Source organism: Genypterus blacodes, unplaced genomic scaffold (genome assembly GCF_046128005.1).
Source record: "Genypterus blacodes isolate CSIRO-AG114 ecotype Tasmania unplaced genomic scaffold, CSIRO-AGI_Gbla_v1 ptg000021l_1, whole genome shotgun sequence".
Classification (NCBI taxonomy): domain Eukaryota; kingdom Metazoa; phylum Chordata; class Actinopteri; order Ophidiiformes; family Ophidiidae; genus Genypterus; species Genypterus blacodes.
In genome coordinates, this window is record NW_027466834.1 from 7103521 (window position 1) to 7118575 (window position 15055).

Sequence of the window (15055 nt, forward strand, 5' to 3'; positions counted from 1 at the left end):
ACTTCAGTTTATTCCTCACACTGCACCAGGGATCTGCTGTATGTTCTGCTCCTTTTCCACCTATATAATTACGTATATACTCATAACACTGAGCCATGTATCCAGCACAATCCCAGCACAAGTTTCCATTTTTCTTGTCATGACTCCCTGAGGTCATAATTGTTTGGAACAGGATAGAAATGTCACAGAGAGCGGTCAGATACATCAGAGCAGTGATATAAATACTGAAGTAAATAAGATGGAGTGTAATACTGGGTAGCAGATGGACTAATGCATCTCCCTCAAGCTTCAATAAATAAACGGCACTGCTTTGGAATGAGACAAGGTGTTGTTTGATGAACACAGAAAAATAACTCCAGGTATACACAAAGGTATAGAATGCGTAAAATGCTGTAGCCCCCCCCCCCTTCCATCTCTGCTGTGCTTTCTGCAGCCTTAGCACTAAAATCTGATTCAAGCTTTCTGTGAACAAGTGTGCAGCTTGCCAACACAAATGACAGCGGGAGTGGGCCGAACGCCAAAGTCCTCCCCTGACTATCAAGAGAGAAAAGCAATCAAAAGGAGAAATCGATATAAACAAAGTCTTAACTACTATTGATTATTTAGCTCTACGCTGATGAGCAATGATAGTTATGGGGCTAAATCCATTCACTCAGTTGATTAATATGCACACGTTTCTTTTGAAACGTGGAGTGACCGACCAATCAGGTGAGATATTGGTGGGAATACGCCCGTGGATCATCCGGCGGCACAGCGGCAGCTTTGTGTCTTTTGTGACAGTTTAGTAGGATGCAATAGAACCGGCTCCCCGGCTCAGCATCCTGCAGTCTCATCACTCACTGTAAGGCGGACCGTTACTTCCATCAGCTGCATTTGAGTTTGGGCAAGTCAGCAAGTTTTCCTCTAGTGCACACACAGCCTGTACAAAAGAAATATACAGTGGAAAAGCCAGGAGTCCTTAGCTGAGCTCTCTAGTGAGATAGTGGCCTCCCGAGCCGTTTGAACCCTCCTCTGAGTGGCAGGTTCCAAAGACAAATGAACGAAGACGTGGAAAGTTACTCTCCGTGACTTACAGGATAGACAGGATACAAGAGTACAGTGACACTATGCAGCCTTTCCCATTCAGCTGAAGGTTTCTGGGTCTGGCTCAAAATCAAGGCCACCATTAATCTGTCAATTATGGCCTGAAAGCATCCGCGTCCATCGTATCACTGTCAGGTTTGCTAGATGGGAAAGTAATAGTGATTTTATGATTACATTTGAAATGCAGGTCTTTTTCAGTCTATCATGATGATAAATTCTTGGACTTAGACAACAATGCCGAAGCCATGCCAAATTCTCCGCTCGGTCACATTGCGTGCTGCATTATCAGTGATTTTCAAACCAGCAAACACAGCAGCTGATAACCTTTGTTTCAGGTAAATTCACATCTGAACGTTTCAGAAATGTACGTGTTTTTTGGGACACAAAATCTATGTAAGCATGCACTTTTTGGCATTTGCGAAACAGCTAAAAAAAATGCAGTAGGTTGTGTATTTTAAAGCGCTTAATGCTGGTATGTTCCCATTGCTGACAGATACTTGTATAAATAATTCAGCCGGCTCAGTGGTTTTTTGGTCAGAGCATCCCTGCTGTGATGAAGTGTTTGAGTTTGATGTCATCACAATCATATTCCCCCGAGGTTGAGACCGTGCAGCAGCCTTCAGTCTACTGCCCCGTCTGGGAACGACGCGTTACACATGTTGCAACCGTGCCTGCTTTGAGTTATACACACAGCATCCTGAAACTAGAAACTTAAATACTGCGTCACAAATGCTTGTGTTTAAAACCAAAAGTGGATTTCACGATAATTGATTTTGAATGTAAAACACCAGATATGTGTGTTTCTGCATCAGACACATTTTGAGGCTGGGTGACATTTACAGACTGAGACGAAAGGCCTCGGAACATCACTATTCAAAGTTAAAGTGCATCTGTGATCACACTAGGACGTGAACAAATTACACTTGTTAGCCCCGATGGCTGATAAATGCATGAATTCAATCACACTAATCACAGCCAAGCCAGATTAAATAAAGAATACTCATCATGGTGGAATCTTGGATTGCCTTATACAGTTAAATGTATCTGTGCCCCTTATTAATCAAAGAAAAGTACAGATATGATAAAATAGCTGGTAGCAACACACACCGTGATAACGATGCACATGTAGATCAAGACTTTGGATTATGGCCCAACACCTCTTGGAAAATGTTCACAGCAGCAAGAAGATGAAACCTTCACCGTCGTCATCTTTAAATTGTGACACTGAATCAGGTTACTATTCAAAACAGTACATCTTTGAATTTGTGTTGTTTATCTTGCTGCATTTCGCACACCTTGACTCTCACCCAGTGGATTAGGGGACATATCAGCATGAAAAAATACAAATACATCACACAAATACTTTCTGGCATTGACTCTCATATTGTTAGTAGGTTCTCATTCTGAAACTGAATTTTCAGCATTTGGTTCAGGCTTATCCCCAATTTGCAGGAACATTTATAGAAGGAAAGCCCTGTGTGAGTGAGGCTTATGTAGTTATTGAGAATAGATTGATAGATGGAAATGGCATGTCATTACACAGATTGTTTGGCATCCAATAAATTCAGTTAAACCCTCCTGACAATTCTCGTATTAGTTTAGCTCATTTCATACATTGTTGTGCCTGCAGTTGGGTAATACAGTCCATTGACATATCGTGATTGCACTTCAGTCAGTTTACTTACATTGGAGTCAAGGAGATCAATGCTGTCCAGGCTCTTGCTCCTGTGAATGCGGCCCTTGATGCGGCGGAGTGATGGCTTGCCCTGACTGGTGCTATGCGAGGAGCCTGCTGTGATGGAGCCAGCGCTGGGGCTCGGGTGTATCCTGGGGTCAGGACACCGTGGAACACGGGGTGGGGACCAAGAGAGAGAAACAACAAAACGTCAGTGCAACTCAGTTCCAACATAGAAGTGCCTCTGCAGGACAAATGGCTGCAGGCGTGATTGAATCAGAAGAACACTGTTGTCCGATTTCTACTTTCCAAAAGGCCACAGTTGCCCAGTGGATGCACTGGCATTTAAAGAATCTTTAGTTGGATTTAATGTCACAGAGGCCCTGCAGTGGAGGCGGTTCAAACTGAGGAAGCACTGCAGTTTCACAGGCAGAGGATTTGTGCAACTCTGTGGGCCACAGCAGTCAGACTGTAGCTGGGTCATGGAGAGGAGGAGGAGGAGGCACACTTGGCTGACCTATCACCACTATGCTCAGGAAGTGCTTTACCCTTCACAAAAGACATACTTTAGCAGCACTGTTGGAACTCTGCTGACCACTTAAAGCCCTCCACCTCTCCTTCTCCTTGCTTGACTGCTGTTTCAATCAAAGTGTGCAAGTGGAATGTACCTGAAATTAGCTGAATTGAGAATTTCATGGCGGGGTTAACTTAGAGACCAGCCACACATATTTCCTACTTTTCTACTGTGTGCAGAGTATCTATTACATCGCTAGTTAGTCCACTGATCGACTAGCTAAATCTTCTGTATACCACACTTCTTTGTCGATATTATTTCCCTATTCATAATTATTGTCTTATTTTCCTCTGAATTTGATGAACTGGGCCGTCTCAGCAAACGTCAAAGGACAGCAAAGGGTGTTGACAGCATTGTCCTTTTTGTATCAATTTGCCAACAAACTAGCATGAATGCTAAAACAGATGATTGCTGTCTTGTCGTGTCAGGTTTCAAACTGAAAAGCAACAACACCTCAACAAAAGAAAAAAAGAAGACGTCCCATTGACTACATCACATTTCACAATAAATGGAAACATGCAATTAAACATTAACTGCCAATAAAATGCTTCTAGCTCGCATATTGTAGGTCAAGTGAGTTGTTAAGTATTATTACGTCTGCTTCTCTTTCTCTTATCGTTTGTTTGACTTATGGAGGACAGTTAACACCCAATGAGTATCTACCTGTAACACAGTATTCAATGAGGGAAAATCCTGTCTACACAATGCAGCTCAGAGACAAAAGATAACCACAAGCGCACTCAGCAGCAGGCCCCGAGGAGCTCTGAAGGTTAGGAGACTTAGTGAGGGAATTATGAGAGAACAAAGATGGGGGAGAGTGAACGTCACCTTCCACATTCTCTCTCTCTCTCTCTCTGCATTAATTCACACAGTTAGCAAACCCTGAGAAAGGTGCTTACCGGCTGGAAATGCAAGGTGAAAGCCGTCGACAATGAACGCAGACAATTACGACAGACCTCAAATTGTTCTCATAAACAATACAGCAAACATGACTAATGGTTGAGCGTTCCTGGGCTGTATCACAGAGCTCATGCAGTCCTGTACATTCAGGGACTCATTTCTTGGATGTTGATGCTGGAATGGACTTCAGCCAAAACACTTCTGGTCACAAAAGAATGACTGTACTGTAGCGCCAGAAACTGGGCCGACTCAGATATACTGGGCAAAGAATGATCCCACGTCTCTTTGATGCATTGTCCTTCCTTGGCGAATATACAGGTTTCAATTGAGATCCAAGATAATACATAGAACTGTGCTACTTATTGTCCCGTCTCTTATTCATTTTTATGTTTATGGATGAAGTTTAACTTGGAGGAAGGTGAACGCCATGTCAGCGTTTGGCACCAAAAAATATTGCCGCGGCGATTGAAAGTCAAAAGGCCGTCCACCTTTGTGCTTCTCCTGATCTATGCTCAAGCAAAAGGACACAATTTAAAGGGGGGAACTCATCAAGCATAAACGATTAAATGCAAAACACTTCACTGATTCAATTTTCTGCTCTCTGGCTGTTACATTATAAACTAGAGAGGCACTCATATGGGTGCATAACTCCAACAAGGCCCAACAGTCCTCCAATTATGGCTTAGAATCTCCATCATGACATTTAGGTAATTGCACAAGACCTCGCTGACAAACCGACAGATAGATCTATGTGGCCTCCTTGGCTGCCTGACCTTGATCTCCTCCCCCTGCAATCTAAAGGCACATCTCTGTCATTGATTGCTGTCACAGAAAACCTGCTTTTCCACAATATTCTGGATTAAATCCCATTGACATATCCTGAAGATTCAAATTCCTATTTTTTCAAGATTCTGGATACATGCCTTGTCCATGAATGTCACAAAATGATGTTGAATCTGTAAAGATTTTTGGCTCCATTCTTTACTCAATAGTACCAATAGCAGCTGGCTCACTTATCTGATGCTCTCTCTGCAAAGATTTAATTTCCTCCTTAGCCTGTATATGATGACTGCTATGTAGTCTTTGACCTTCATCAGGCTCCTTAGATTAGGACAAATGCACTTAAGAAGACAATGGAAGAGGATCAATGCCAGGACTCATAATGGACCACCCTGTCCTGTATGGTGTCATAGTGTAGTGAAAGACACACACATAAATCAGACTGCAGGACGTTATGTTGTTCTGTTGTTCACCCTCAGTCTGTTTTGTGGAGCCATCAGGTACGATTAGATCGAGCAGTAAATGCTACTGCTTAATCAGCAGGTCAATAGGCAATGTTACGCTTCATCCCTCCCATCTCAGCAAGTGCGAATGTAACACTTAACAAATAGGGGAAGCCAACGTCTACACACACAAACACACGCAGGATCAAAGATGTACGGACACACACAATCAGAGATATACACAGTCATTCTCAAAGACGTAAAATCACAGGCGCACTGAGCCACTTTAGCAACAATCTATTTCAGACAAGACCAAGTGAGTTATTTCCACATTATCACTCTGATTTCTGTTTGTTTGTAGAAGAAAGGCAACAGAATTAGCATAAGAGGAAACATTACATAAATACAATAGAATGTGGTATTAATCCCTCAAGGCTGGAGTGTAAAGTTCATTAAGTCAGTTGAATGCTAATCTTGGACTGTGTGCAGGGCAGAATGGGCTTTTAAGACTGCAGGCAACACAAACATCTGTTTACAAAGTCTAATTCTAATTTAAAGAGCTGCTTCTGCTCAGTCTCCATCAAAGGCAAGTGGAACTGTGCCTCATCTAATTTGGGGTAAATGTAATGCACCGTCTCTGTTCGGTGGAGGCCAGAGCGGTATGTAATCTGACCACACGCTGTGAGATCAGCAGAACATGAAGTGGCTCAGATCATTAATGGGATGGAAAATAATTAATTGTGCAATTGTATGTAAGAAGCAAACTTGGAAATATGACACCTGGGTGGTTATGATGTGCGGTTTCTGCAGGCACAAGCTTTTCTGTTACAGGCTGGAGTGTATTTTACTGGGGTATTACTCTAAATGTGTTGAAGTATTAATAAATGTGCACAGTTATATAGAGCAGCGAGTTTTTATAATTATGTAATTTGTTAATGAGTGATTAATGAGACTGTAAAATACTGCAGTGCCTTTGTACACCACATTGACAGGATGATGCAAATAATACTCTCATGATTGACTGAGCTCTTTGTTAAAATAATTAGATTTTCTTAGAATTATTCAGTTATTCATTTGGCAGATCAACCTAATTAATAACTACAATTACACTTTAAAATAATTAGAGCTCAGATATGTTTTCAAAAAGATTATTATGTCAATCATTGGTATTTACATTGATATGCAACAGAAAGAAAATATCAAAAACATCCAGTGCAATCAATTGATTGATATTTTTGTAATAAACAGTTGATTGATTATCACAGTTTGTCATTGACAGGTGTCCTGGCAGCCCAGAGGATAAAGATGGATTCCATCTAACTGCAGGCTCCCCAGTTGGACTCAAGCGGTGGACTTTTATACCATCACACTCGCTCTCTCTATGTATTCAATCATACAAACAACCTTTTCTTTCAATCACCGAACCAATTCATTGATTTTATTGTTCCAGCTCTATTGGTGTGTATGTGGAGCATTGAGTATTTTCTGTAATTACTGAATATGGGTGCACAGTGTTAATGAGTATAGACCTGTATTGATCTAAATGGTGACTTTAATCAACAGAACCATGGGCAAAGGTTGAATCGCTCTCCAAAATTAAACGAGCATCACCAATCAGAGACATTTCCTTAAATAACCTTTAGAGTTAAGTGGTAAAATATGAAGAATCATACAAAGCCAAAGCTTAAACTTCACATATCAATATATAAATGATGCTGTGTATAAATCCGGATGAAACATAATAAGATATTAAATATATGCCTGTTGTTGTTGTGGGCCATTGTGTTGTACTTAATATAATAATACCGTCTGTTATCGTTGTGTAAAGTGTGATAATGATAAGTGATGTACATTGCTGTGGAAAAGAATTTACCGCCCAGGGATAATAAAGTTTAAAGTGAAAGTAAATTAGTTATATGCTTAATGATTTGGGAAAACCTGATGCATTATTCATGAGGCGTTTATGATTCATAAAGGGTCACAACGTCCTTTTGTTCTTGACCAGAAACTCACTGTTCTTTTCCAGTGACTACATTCAGTTATTTAGCAGAGCGTTGAGCAGTTCACACACTTTGAGTTTTGAATTTATCGTATATATCCTTAAAGAAAGACAAGAAAAGAAGTGCAGTAATGGCAACGGGAGCTTGTGTAAATGGTAAACGAAACCAGCCAGTTACTGCTGCTGACATTACTGCTTATACTAATACTTGTACAACTACTACTACTGGTGATTTTTATCATTATAATTATTGTGTTTACACTGGGGCGGCAAGAATGATTAACTGGGACGACAAGAATGATTAAATGTTATTACTCCACACAAAATCCTCCAGGTATCTCATGTATCTTGACGTAGATCAGATAACCAGAATATAACACAAACTGCAGGTGTGTGTGTGTGTGTGTGTCATTTTAGCCCTCAGCTATGTTCCATATTCACTCCTAGGATATAATATTTCCAGATTTTGTAGCTGTAGCAAAGGTTTACAGACGAGATGCTCTAATTAATACGCCAGTGTGACAAGTCATCAAATAGTAAAAAAAAAAAAAAAATCTCATTCAGAGACAAAAATACGACAGGACAGTGTTTCCCATGGCTCATTAGTGGAACATGAAGACCTCAGCTTTTTCACTTCATCTCACAATAGCTGGGGTTTTTTTTTTTTTACTTTTCACTGTAACTGTTAAAAAAAAAAGAGAGCACATTACTGAGTTACATAACTCATTTATCTATTTGCATCAGTGTCGTTTTGTAGAAGCTCCTTCGTGTCGACAATTAGCAGCGGAGATGTGAGAATCAGAACTAAAATTAGACGAAACATAAAAGAAAGCCTTACTTCCAGTGATATCCCATTTTCTCCTATGAGATAACAATTAGGCTAATAAAGAGCATGACTAAGGAATATGATTAACCAAAGAGGCTGAGAGATAATAAAAAAAAGCAGCGTGCAATGAGCTCATGACCCCTGCTGAGGTTACAGCAGCACTTTGACTTTGGTAAAAAAAAATCATTCATCTTTCTGTTTCTAGGCGACCAGGCTGCTGCTGGCTTTAGATTATACAGGAAAAAGATAGGTGAGAAAAAGAAAGAACACCATATATTATCCATATGTACTGACTGATGACGGATACACACCTGCAACATATGTTATATCATAATGTTTTAATGCTCGATCTGTGTCACAATCTAGGCTTTTGTCCTTGATCCAGCCACAGAAACGGTCGAGGCTCGACTATAAAAAGAGGTGGTGATGACAGTTAGGCCTCTCACACACTGGATCCATGCCAGTGTAGCTTGCATTATGGGGGGAAATGATCCATACCGTGCAGCACATTTTGATTTTGTGGGACACACACTCCCTATCAAAGAGCCACCGAAGTCAATTGACTGTTAATTAACCGTCCCTCTTTGCACACAAGACGGTAATCCGGCTGTAATTAGGGATCCTACTGTATGTTACACAGTCTGCACCCACGGCACACGATCTACCCGAAATGAAGACTCTCTTTGGGTAAACAAACGAACATGGCTGCATGAAGCTGAGGAGGAGGAGGAGGAGGAGGAGGAGGAGGAGGATGTGCTCGATGCGATGTTATAGCAAACAGGCACACAGAGTAATGAGGACACTGAGTATGTGGACAGACAGAGGCGAAGACACATGCTCAGAGCGATGTGTGGGTACAAACGTTTAATAAGACGAGGCTGTGAGAGGCACACAGAGGCCTCGAGCAGGTGACAGTGAGATGGGGAATAAACACAGGAGAGAGGAGCAGATTTCATGCGTGAGATTTTTATTAATTGCTTACAACACAACAAATGAGTGAGTGATGAGGAAGATGATGGTTTACCACATGGTTAGCTGAAGACGGGATGAGGTGTCTGGTGATCACTGCACACACAGGCCTTCACAGTGAAGCACATGGGAGTTAGAGGTAAAGAAACAAGACATAGGATGAGGCAATGACATCATTCGACGCATTCAACTTTATAAACTGATGGGAAAGGAAAGGACACATGAGCTAACGCGCTGGACTCGGTGTCACAAACACACACAGACGCACACAGTCACACACACAGTCACACACTCACACACACATTCAGGCTCCCAGCATGCGGAGCGGCTGCTTCACGCTGTGTATCGATTAGCGCGGGGTTTGTGATGGTGGCAACGCGGTGCAGCAGATCGGGGCTTTGGGGGCATTTTGTTTTAGTGGAGACGAAGCCTCCATCGGAGCCTCGTATACACTGTAGCTCCGTGTTGACCCGCAAAAAAAGAAGGAAATACGTGGGAAGCGAGCGCTCCTCTGATCGCTGCCCCGCTTCCCCCTCTCTCATCTCTCCCATCTCTCTCCCAACCTGCATCACATCATCACCACCATCACCACCATCACAAGCAGCAGCAGCAGCAGCAGCAGCAGCAACAGCAGCAGCAGCAAGATTTATATACTTACCACATACGCTTCCTGGGTGGAAGACAATGTTCTTTGTTGGAGGCGGTCACCCCCAGAGCCAGCTGCATAACAGTAATATATTTCTGGTAATTCACCATGGTACTGTCCACCGCTACTATGAATCCAACCCAAAGAAAAGCACAGGTGATCATATATTTCTTTATTCCCTGGCATCCGCCTCCGTTGCGTCTTCCTGGCTCAGCATCACAACGCCATTTCCAGCGCTGAAGGACTGACAGGGAAAACACTCCCCAAGGAGCTGAGCGAGAGGTGCCGTACCGCTGCGACCCATGTCTGCAATGACACTCTGTCCGTGTTTAACGCCCGCAGTCTGATCGCCGATCCATCCGAGTTATTTGTATTATAATTCTTTTTTTCTTTTTTTTTTGGGAAGATACGCGCATATGAAACGGTCAGGATTCGTACATGATCCCCCCCTTCCTCTCCTGCCTCCTCCTCCCTCCTATCCTGGGCTGGAAACGCTCTCCTCAAAAAACGCTGCAGCGTCCAAGCGTTCCGTATGTGAGGTAGAGAGATGGTGGGGTGGGGGGAAGAGGGAGAGGGAGTGTGGGTGTGTGTGTGTACAGTGTAGTGGTAGAAGGGAGGGAGGGAGAGAGTGAGAGGTGGAGGAGGAGGAGGAGGAGGAGGAGGAGGCACAGGGATGGAGACCGTTCATTTTAGTCTCTTCTTCCATCTGTTTAGGCTGAAGTTTGTCTTTAATTAGGCCTACTTGTTATTAACAAACACACACACACACACACACACACACACACACACACACACACACACACAGGTTTTAATGCCTGCATGGGAGCTCTGAAGCCTCACAGGGGCGTAACTAGGAATTCTAGTTCCCTGTCCCTTGAATGTTTTAACCCTCTAAAGGCCCAAGCTCATCGAGAAAATCATTCTCGAGTATAATTCTGCTTTGGTTGGACTTTACAGCGTGTTGTAGTGCCTCTGAGAAGAAATGTCAACGTTATCTGCTTCATAATACAAAGTACTTGGAACATTGGAACGGTTATTCAGAAACAAATCTAATTTAAGACCACTTAATATTTTATCTATGAATGATCCATATTGACAAGGACAACTTTATCAGTATGAACACCATTCTTACCCAATCCAAAAGGTGGAAAGGTTGCTTTATAAGTCACCACTGGCAAACACATGCTGTGTTCGAGTGCTCATCAGAGGGTAGTATAAGAAGAAGAAGAAGCAATAGAGAAATTCAGATTGCAGTTTACACTCCGTGCAGTTCTTACATACATGCATGTTTACACAGACAATGCAAACCACACACATCTGTAAATTGCGCACACACACACACACACACATGCACCAGAGGGGGCACCGCAGGCAGCCTTGCTCAAGGGCACCTAGGCAGTGCCCTGCAACTGGCAATTCTTCATCAGCTGCCAGTCCATGCTTTTTGGTCCCACTGGGGACTCGAACCGGCTACTGGACTGAGCTACTGCCGTGCATTCAAGTGTTTCTTGGAGGAAACGACCACAATGCAGTAGTATAAACATGGCGGCGTGTAAGATCATAATACTGCTTTTGTTCTTGGGTAACATACTTGGGTTTGTTTCAGTTATTGTTTGTTCTGCAAGAGCAAGAACAGGAAAGCATCCGGTTGTTGTTGTTTCAGGTTTATGTCATCATCATTTATTGGCATGGATGTCATGTTCTCACAGCCCAAAAGCAGAAAAGGTTGGATTATTAGTCACAATTGGTAACGGTGTAGCATAAAGAATTCTTCATGAAGTAGTATGTATGTTTCTATCACCTTATCTGATTAACATCCCCAACAAACCAATATTCGTATTTAATCAAGATTCAGTTCCTTAAAATTCTAATCCGAATTACAATTCTGTATGGTGTTTTCAACTGGAATTCATTCATTCATTCTTGATTTCATAATGTTGAATTTGCCTACAGATTGTGTAACGTTGTGTTTCATGCATAGCTTACCTGCATGCAAAGGGTACTGTACCTTTAATTTGTACATTGCCATTTGTTCTGCAACCTATTACAAAGTCCATCCATCCATCCATCCATCCATCCATCCATCCATCCATCAGTTCTGTGGAGCTGGAGCCTATCACAGCGTCCATAGAGCAACGTGAGACCTGGAATAGTTGCTAGTCTGTTGCAGGGTTCATTCACAGCTGTAGAGTTTCTAATTCACATAACCTGCACGTCTTTGAAAGAAACCAGCGCTGACACGTGCCAAATATGCAAACATCCACACACAAAGAGACTTTGCCAGAGACAGCACTCCTTTATCCGCTCACTCACTATTAAATCACAACAGACAAAACAAATCTAATTAATCAGGAAAATTATGATGTCATTGGTTGTAGCTAAAGCGATGTGGTCCTGGAACAAGCGTGCACCTCCCTGACCTCCACACTTTTCATTTTCTCCATGCTACTGCTGCCGTAATGAATTCTGCCATTGAATGCAAATGGCTAATTCAAAATAGCTACTCATGAACATAAATCATAGGAGACAAGGTTGGAAATAGCATTGGTCTGAGACGGGTGCTTTTAATATTCATCTTCCTTGTACTCTGTGTGTGTGTGTGTGTGTGTGTGTGTGTGTGTGTGTGTGTGTGTGTGTGTGTGTGTGTGTGTGTGTGTGTGTGTGAATGAGGAAACCATAGCTGTGCAGGGATATTTCACCTAGACCTAAACAAAAGGTTAAGCTGTTAAATTATTAGTTAATGCTTGAAATATCCTGATATACGATTGCCACCTGCCTGCCAATCACCATATTCTCCAAGGCCATAGTGTAAACGACTTTAAATTTATAGTTTCCAAGCATAAAATATGAGGAGAGGATGGAATGTGGGCTACTTTTTATGATGCATTGGTGATGTTGGACTTCATATCCAACATAATGTTTTATTGTCACCCCATGATTTAAAGTCATTGAGAGGCTGGACTGTGGGCTCACTACCTGTCAGCAAAGAGAAGCGACTGTGGGTTGTTTTTCAGTCAATAGACTGACACACTGGTGTGGTACTAAGCTTCAGAGTAAGTCGATTAGTCTAGACTTTGAGGACTTAGAGGCGAGCACCGCCTACTCACCTGGGCAGAGAGGTTTTGCTTTTCACTGTCTCTATAGACTAGACTAGAAGAAAAATAATGGCGAGCAGCTCAGGAGGTCAGCGGTTGTAAACAGTGCGTCTGTCTATTGTGGGTAACAAAAAATCACAATCGAGAAATGAGCTGACAGAAAAAAAACTATGTAAGAGATTATCAGGTTTCATTTTAATTAAAAAAAACGGGAACACCACACACACACACACAAGCACACACAAACACACACACACATACACACACACTCAATCCCCATGCCACTGTAGCTTTCTATGGATGGAATTATCCACCATTTGTGTGTGTTGTGCTAACCTCAAATAGAGATTGAGTAAAGCCCTTTTTGGCTGGCAGAGCACAAAGCACAAAATTGTTTAAGTACATTTACAGTTACTACTAATGCTTCTCACCCAATGAACACCCTGGTGGATGGATGGATGTTGCTGCACGTTTTAGGAAGGCAGAGAACATTATGTGTGACTGGAAATGAGCAAATAAATGTGTTTAAAACAGGAAAATGGACCATGGTAATGCCCAAATTTAGGGCTTATTAGGTATTATCTATGATCTAGTATTATATTAGTTATTATCTTATAGGTATTATTTGAATGATAGCGGTTACAACCAAGCTCATAAAACAAAGCACTGTAAAAAGTCTATTCTGAAATTTAAAATAGGACTTTATGGTTGCCAGTTCGTCACTGCTGGGTGACTGCAAGCAGAAAAAGCCTTCAGGGCTTTAAGGGAAACTAAATTTATTACTATCACTATTACTATTACTATTCCTCTATGCAGAGTCTGCTGGCGCGGAAGATACGAAAAAAAACGTATGTAAGGACAGCTGGGTGCTGCATGGATGTTTTTTTTTTAGTAGAGCTCTAAACAAAAGCTCTACAGAAGCTAAAACAATAAGACGACACAGTGACGATGATGATGTGACGCCAAAGCAACATCACATGTTAACTGTTTAGTGTTTTTCACCCTAGCAGTGAGAACGGCAAATGCAGAATTTTGTTTACTTCCTGATAACCCAGTCAACGTTCAGGTTAACACACTCGGATAACTGCATCAAAAGAGAGCCCTTCACTAACACACACACAGACATACACTCTGTCACCTCCTGTTGACAAGACTGCCATACAGATAACTGGACAGATTAATTAGATAGTACAAGATCATCATTATCAGGCATTGGTGTATGGGGAATGTACTGCACACACACAAAGAAACACACATACGCACAAACACACTTTTTCTGTCTCTCTTTTTCATAGACACACACATACACACGTAACAGGGTGCATGTGCATGGGAACCAGTAGTAGTGTGTCAGTGGGGAAGCAGCAGTGGGTCAGTGGTTGTGCTGCAGTGTGAGGACCACTGCATCCCCATGCACACTCCACTGCAGCACTTTGATTTTACATTGGCATCCCCCACTGCATCCTCCACTGTAATGGCGCTGAGCAGCCGGCCCCATCATTACCCTTCTCACATGAGAACCCACTGCTGACTGCTTCAGTTCCACAGCGCACACGTACGCGAGCACACTCACACACAGACACACACACAGGCACACGCGTGCACTAATAACACACTAAAGTACTTTTTTTAGCAAGTAAATAGGACAGATGGGGCTGCCCTTCTTTCTCGTGTCCTTACACTCTCTTGTCCACTTTATTCCTGTAGAAAAATCAAAGCTGGTTTGTAGGACTCAGAGTCTCTGCTCCCAGAGGAGACAAACCTGGACGAAAGCCCCAAGAACCACTACTGCTGTAGCACTGTGATTTATTACTTTTGCACCAAACAAAGAAGAGAAGTTCACAGAGAAAGTCCTCTGCACATGAATGCACTGCACCAAGAGGAACAAAACTCTCTCTCACACACACATACACATACACACACGCACACACGTACGCACGCACACGAAACATAGTCACACCTCAGCGCTGTCGCAGTGCTTTCTCTCTATGTGCTGTGAGGTGAGTCATCAGCACAGAGAAGCATAACCTCACAGCTTCAGCTAATCTCTCCTCCTCCTCAACCT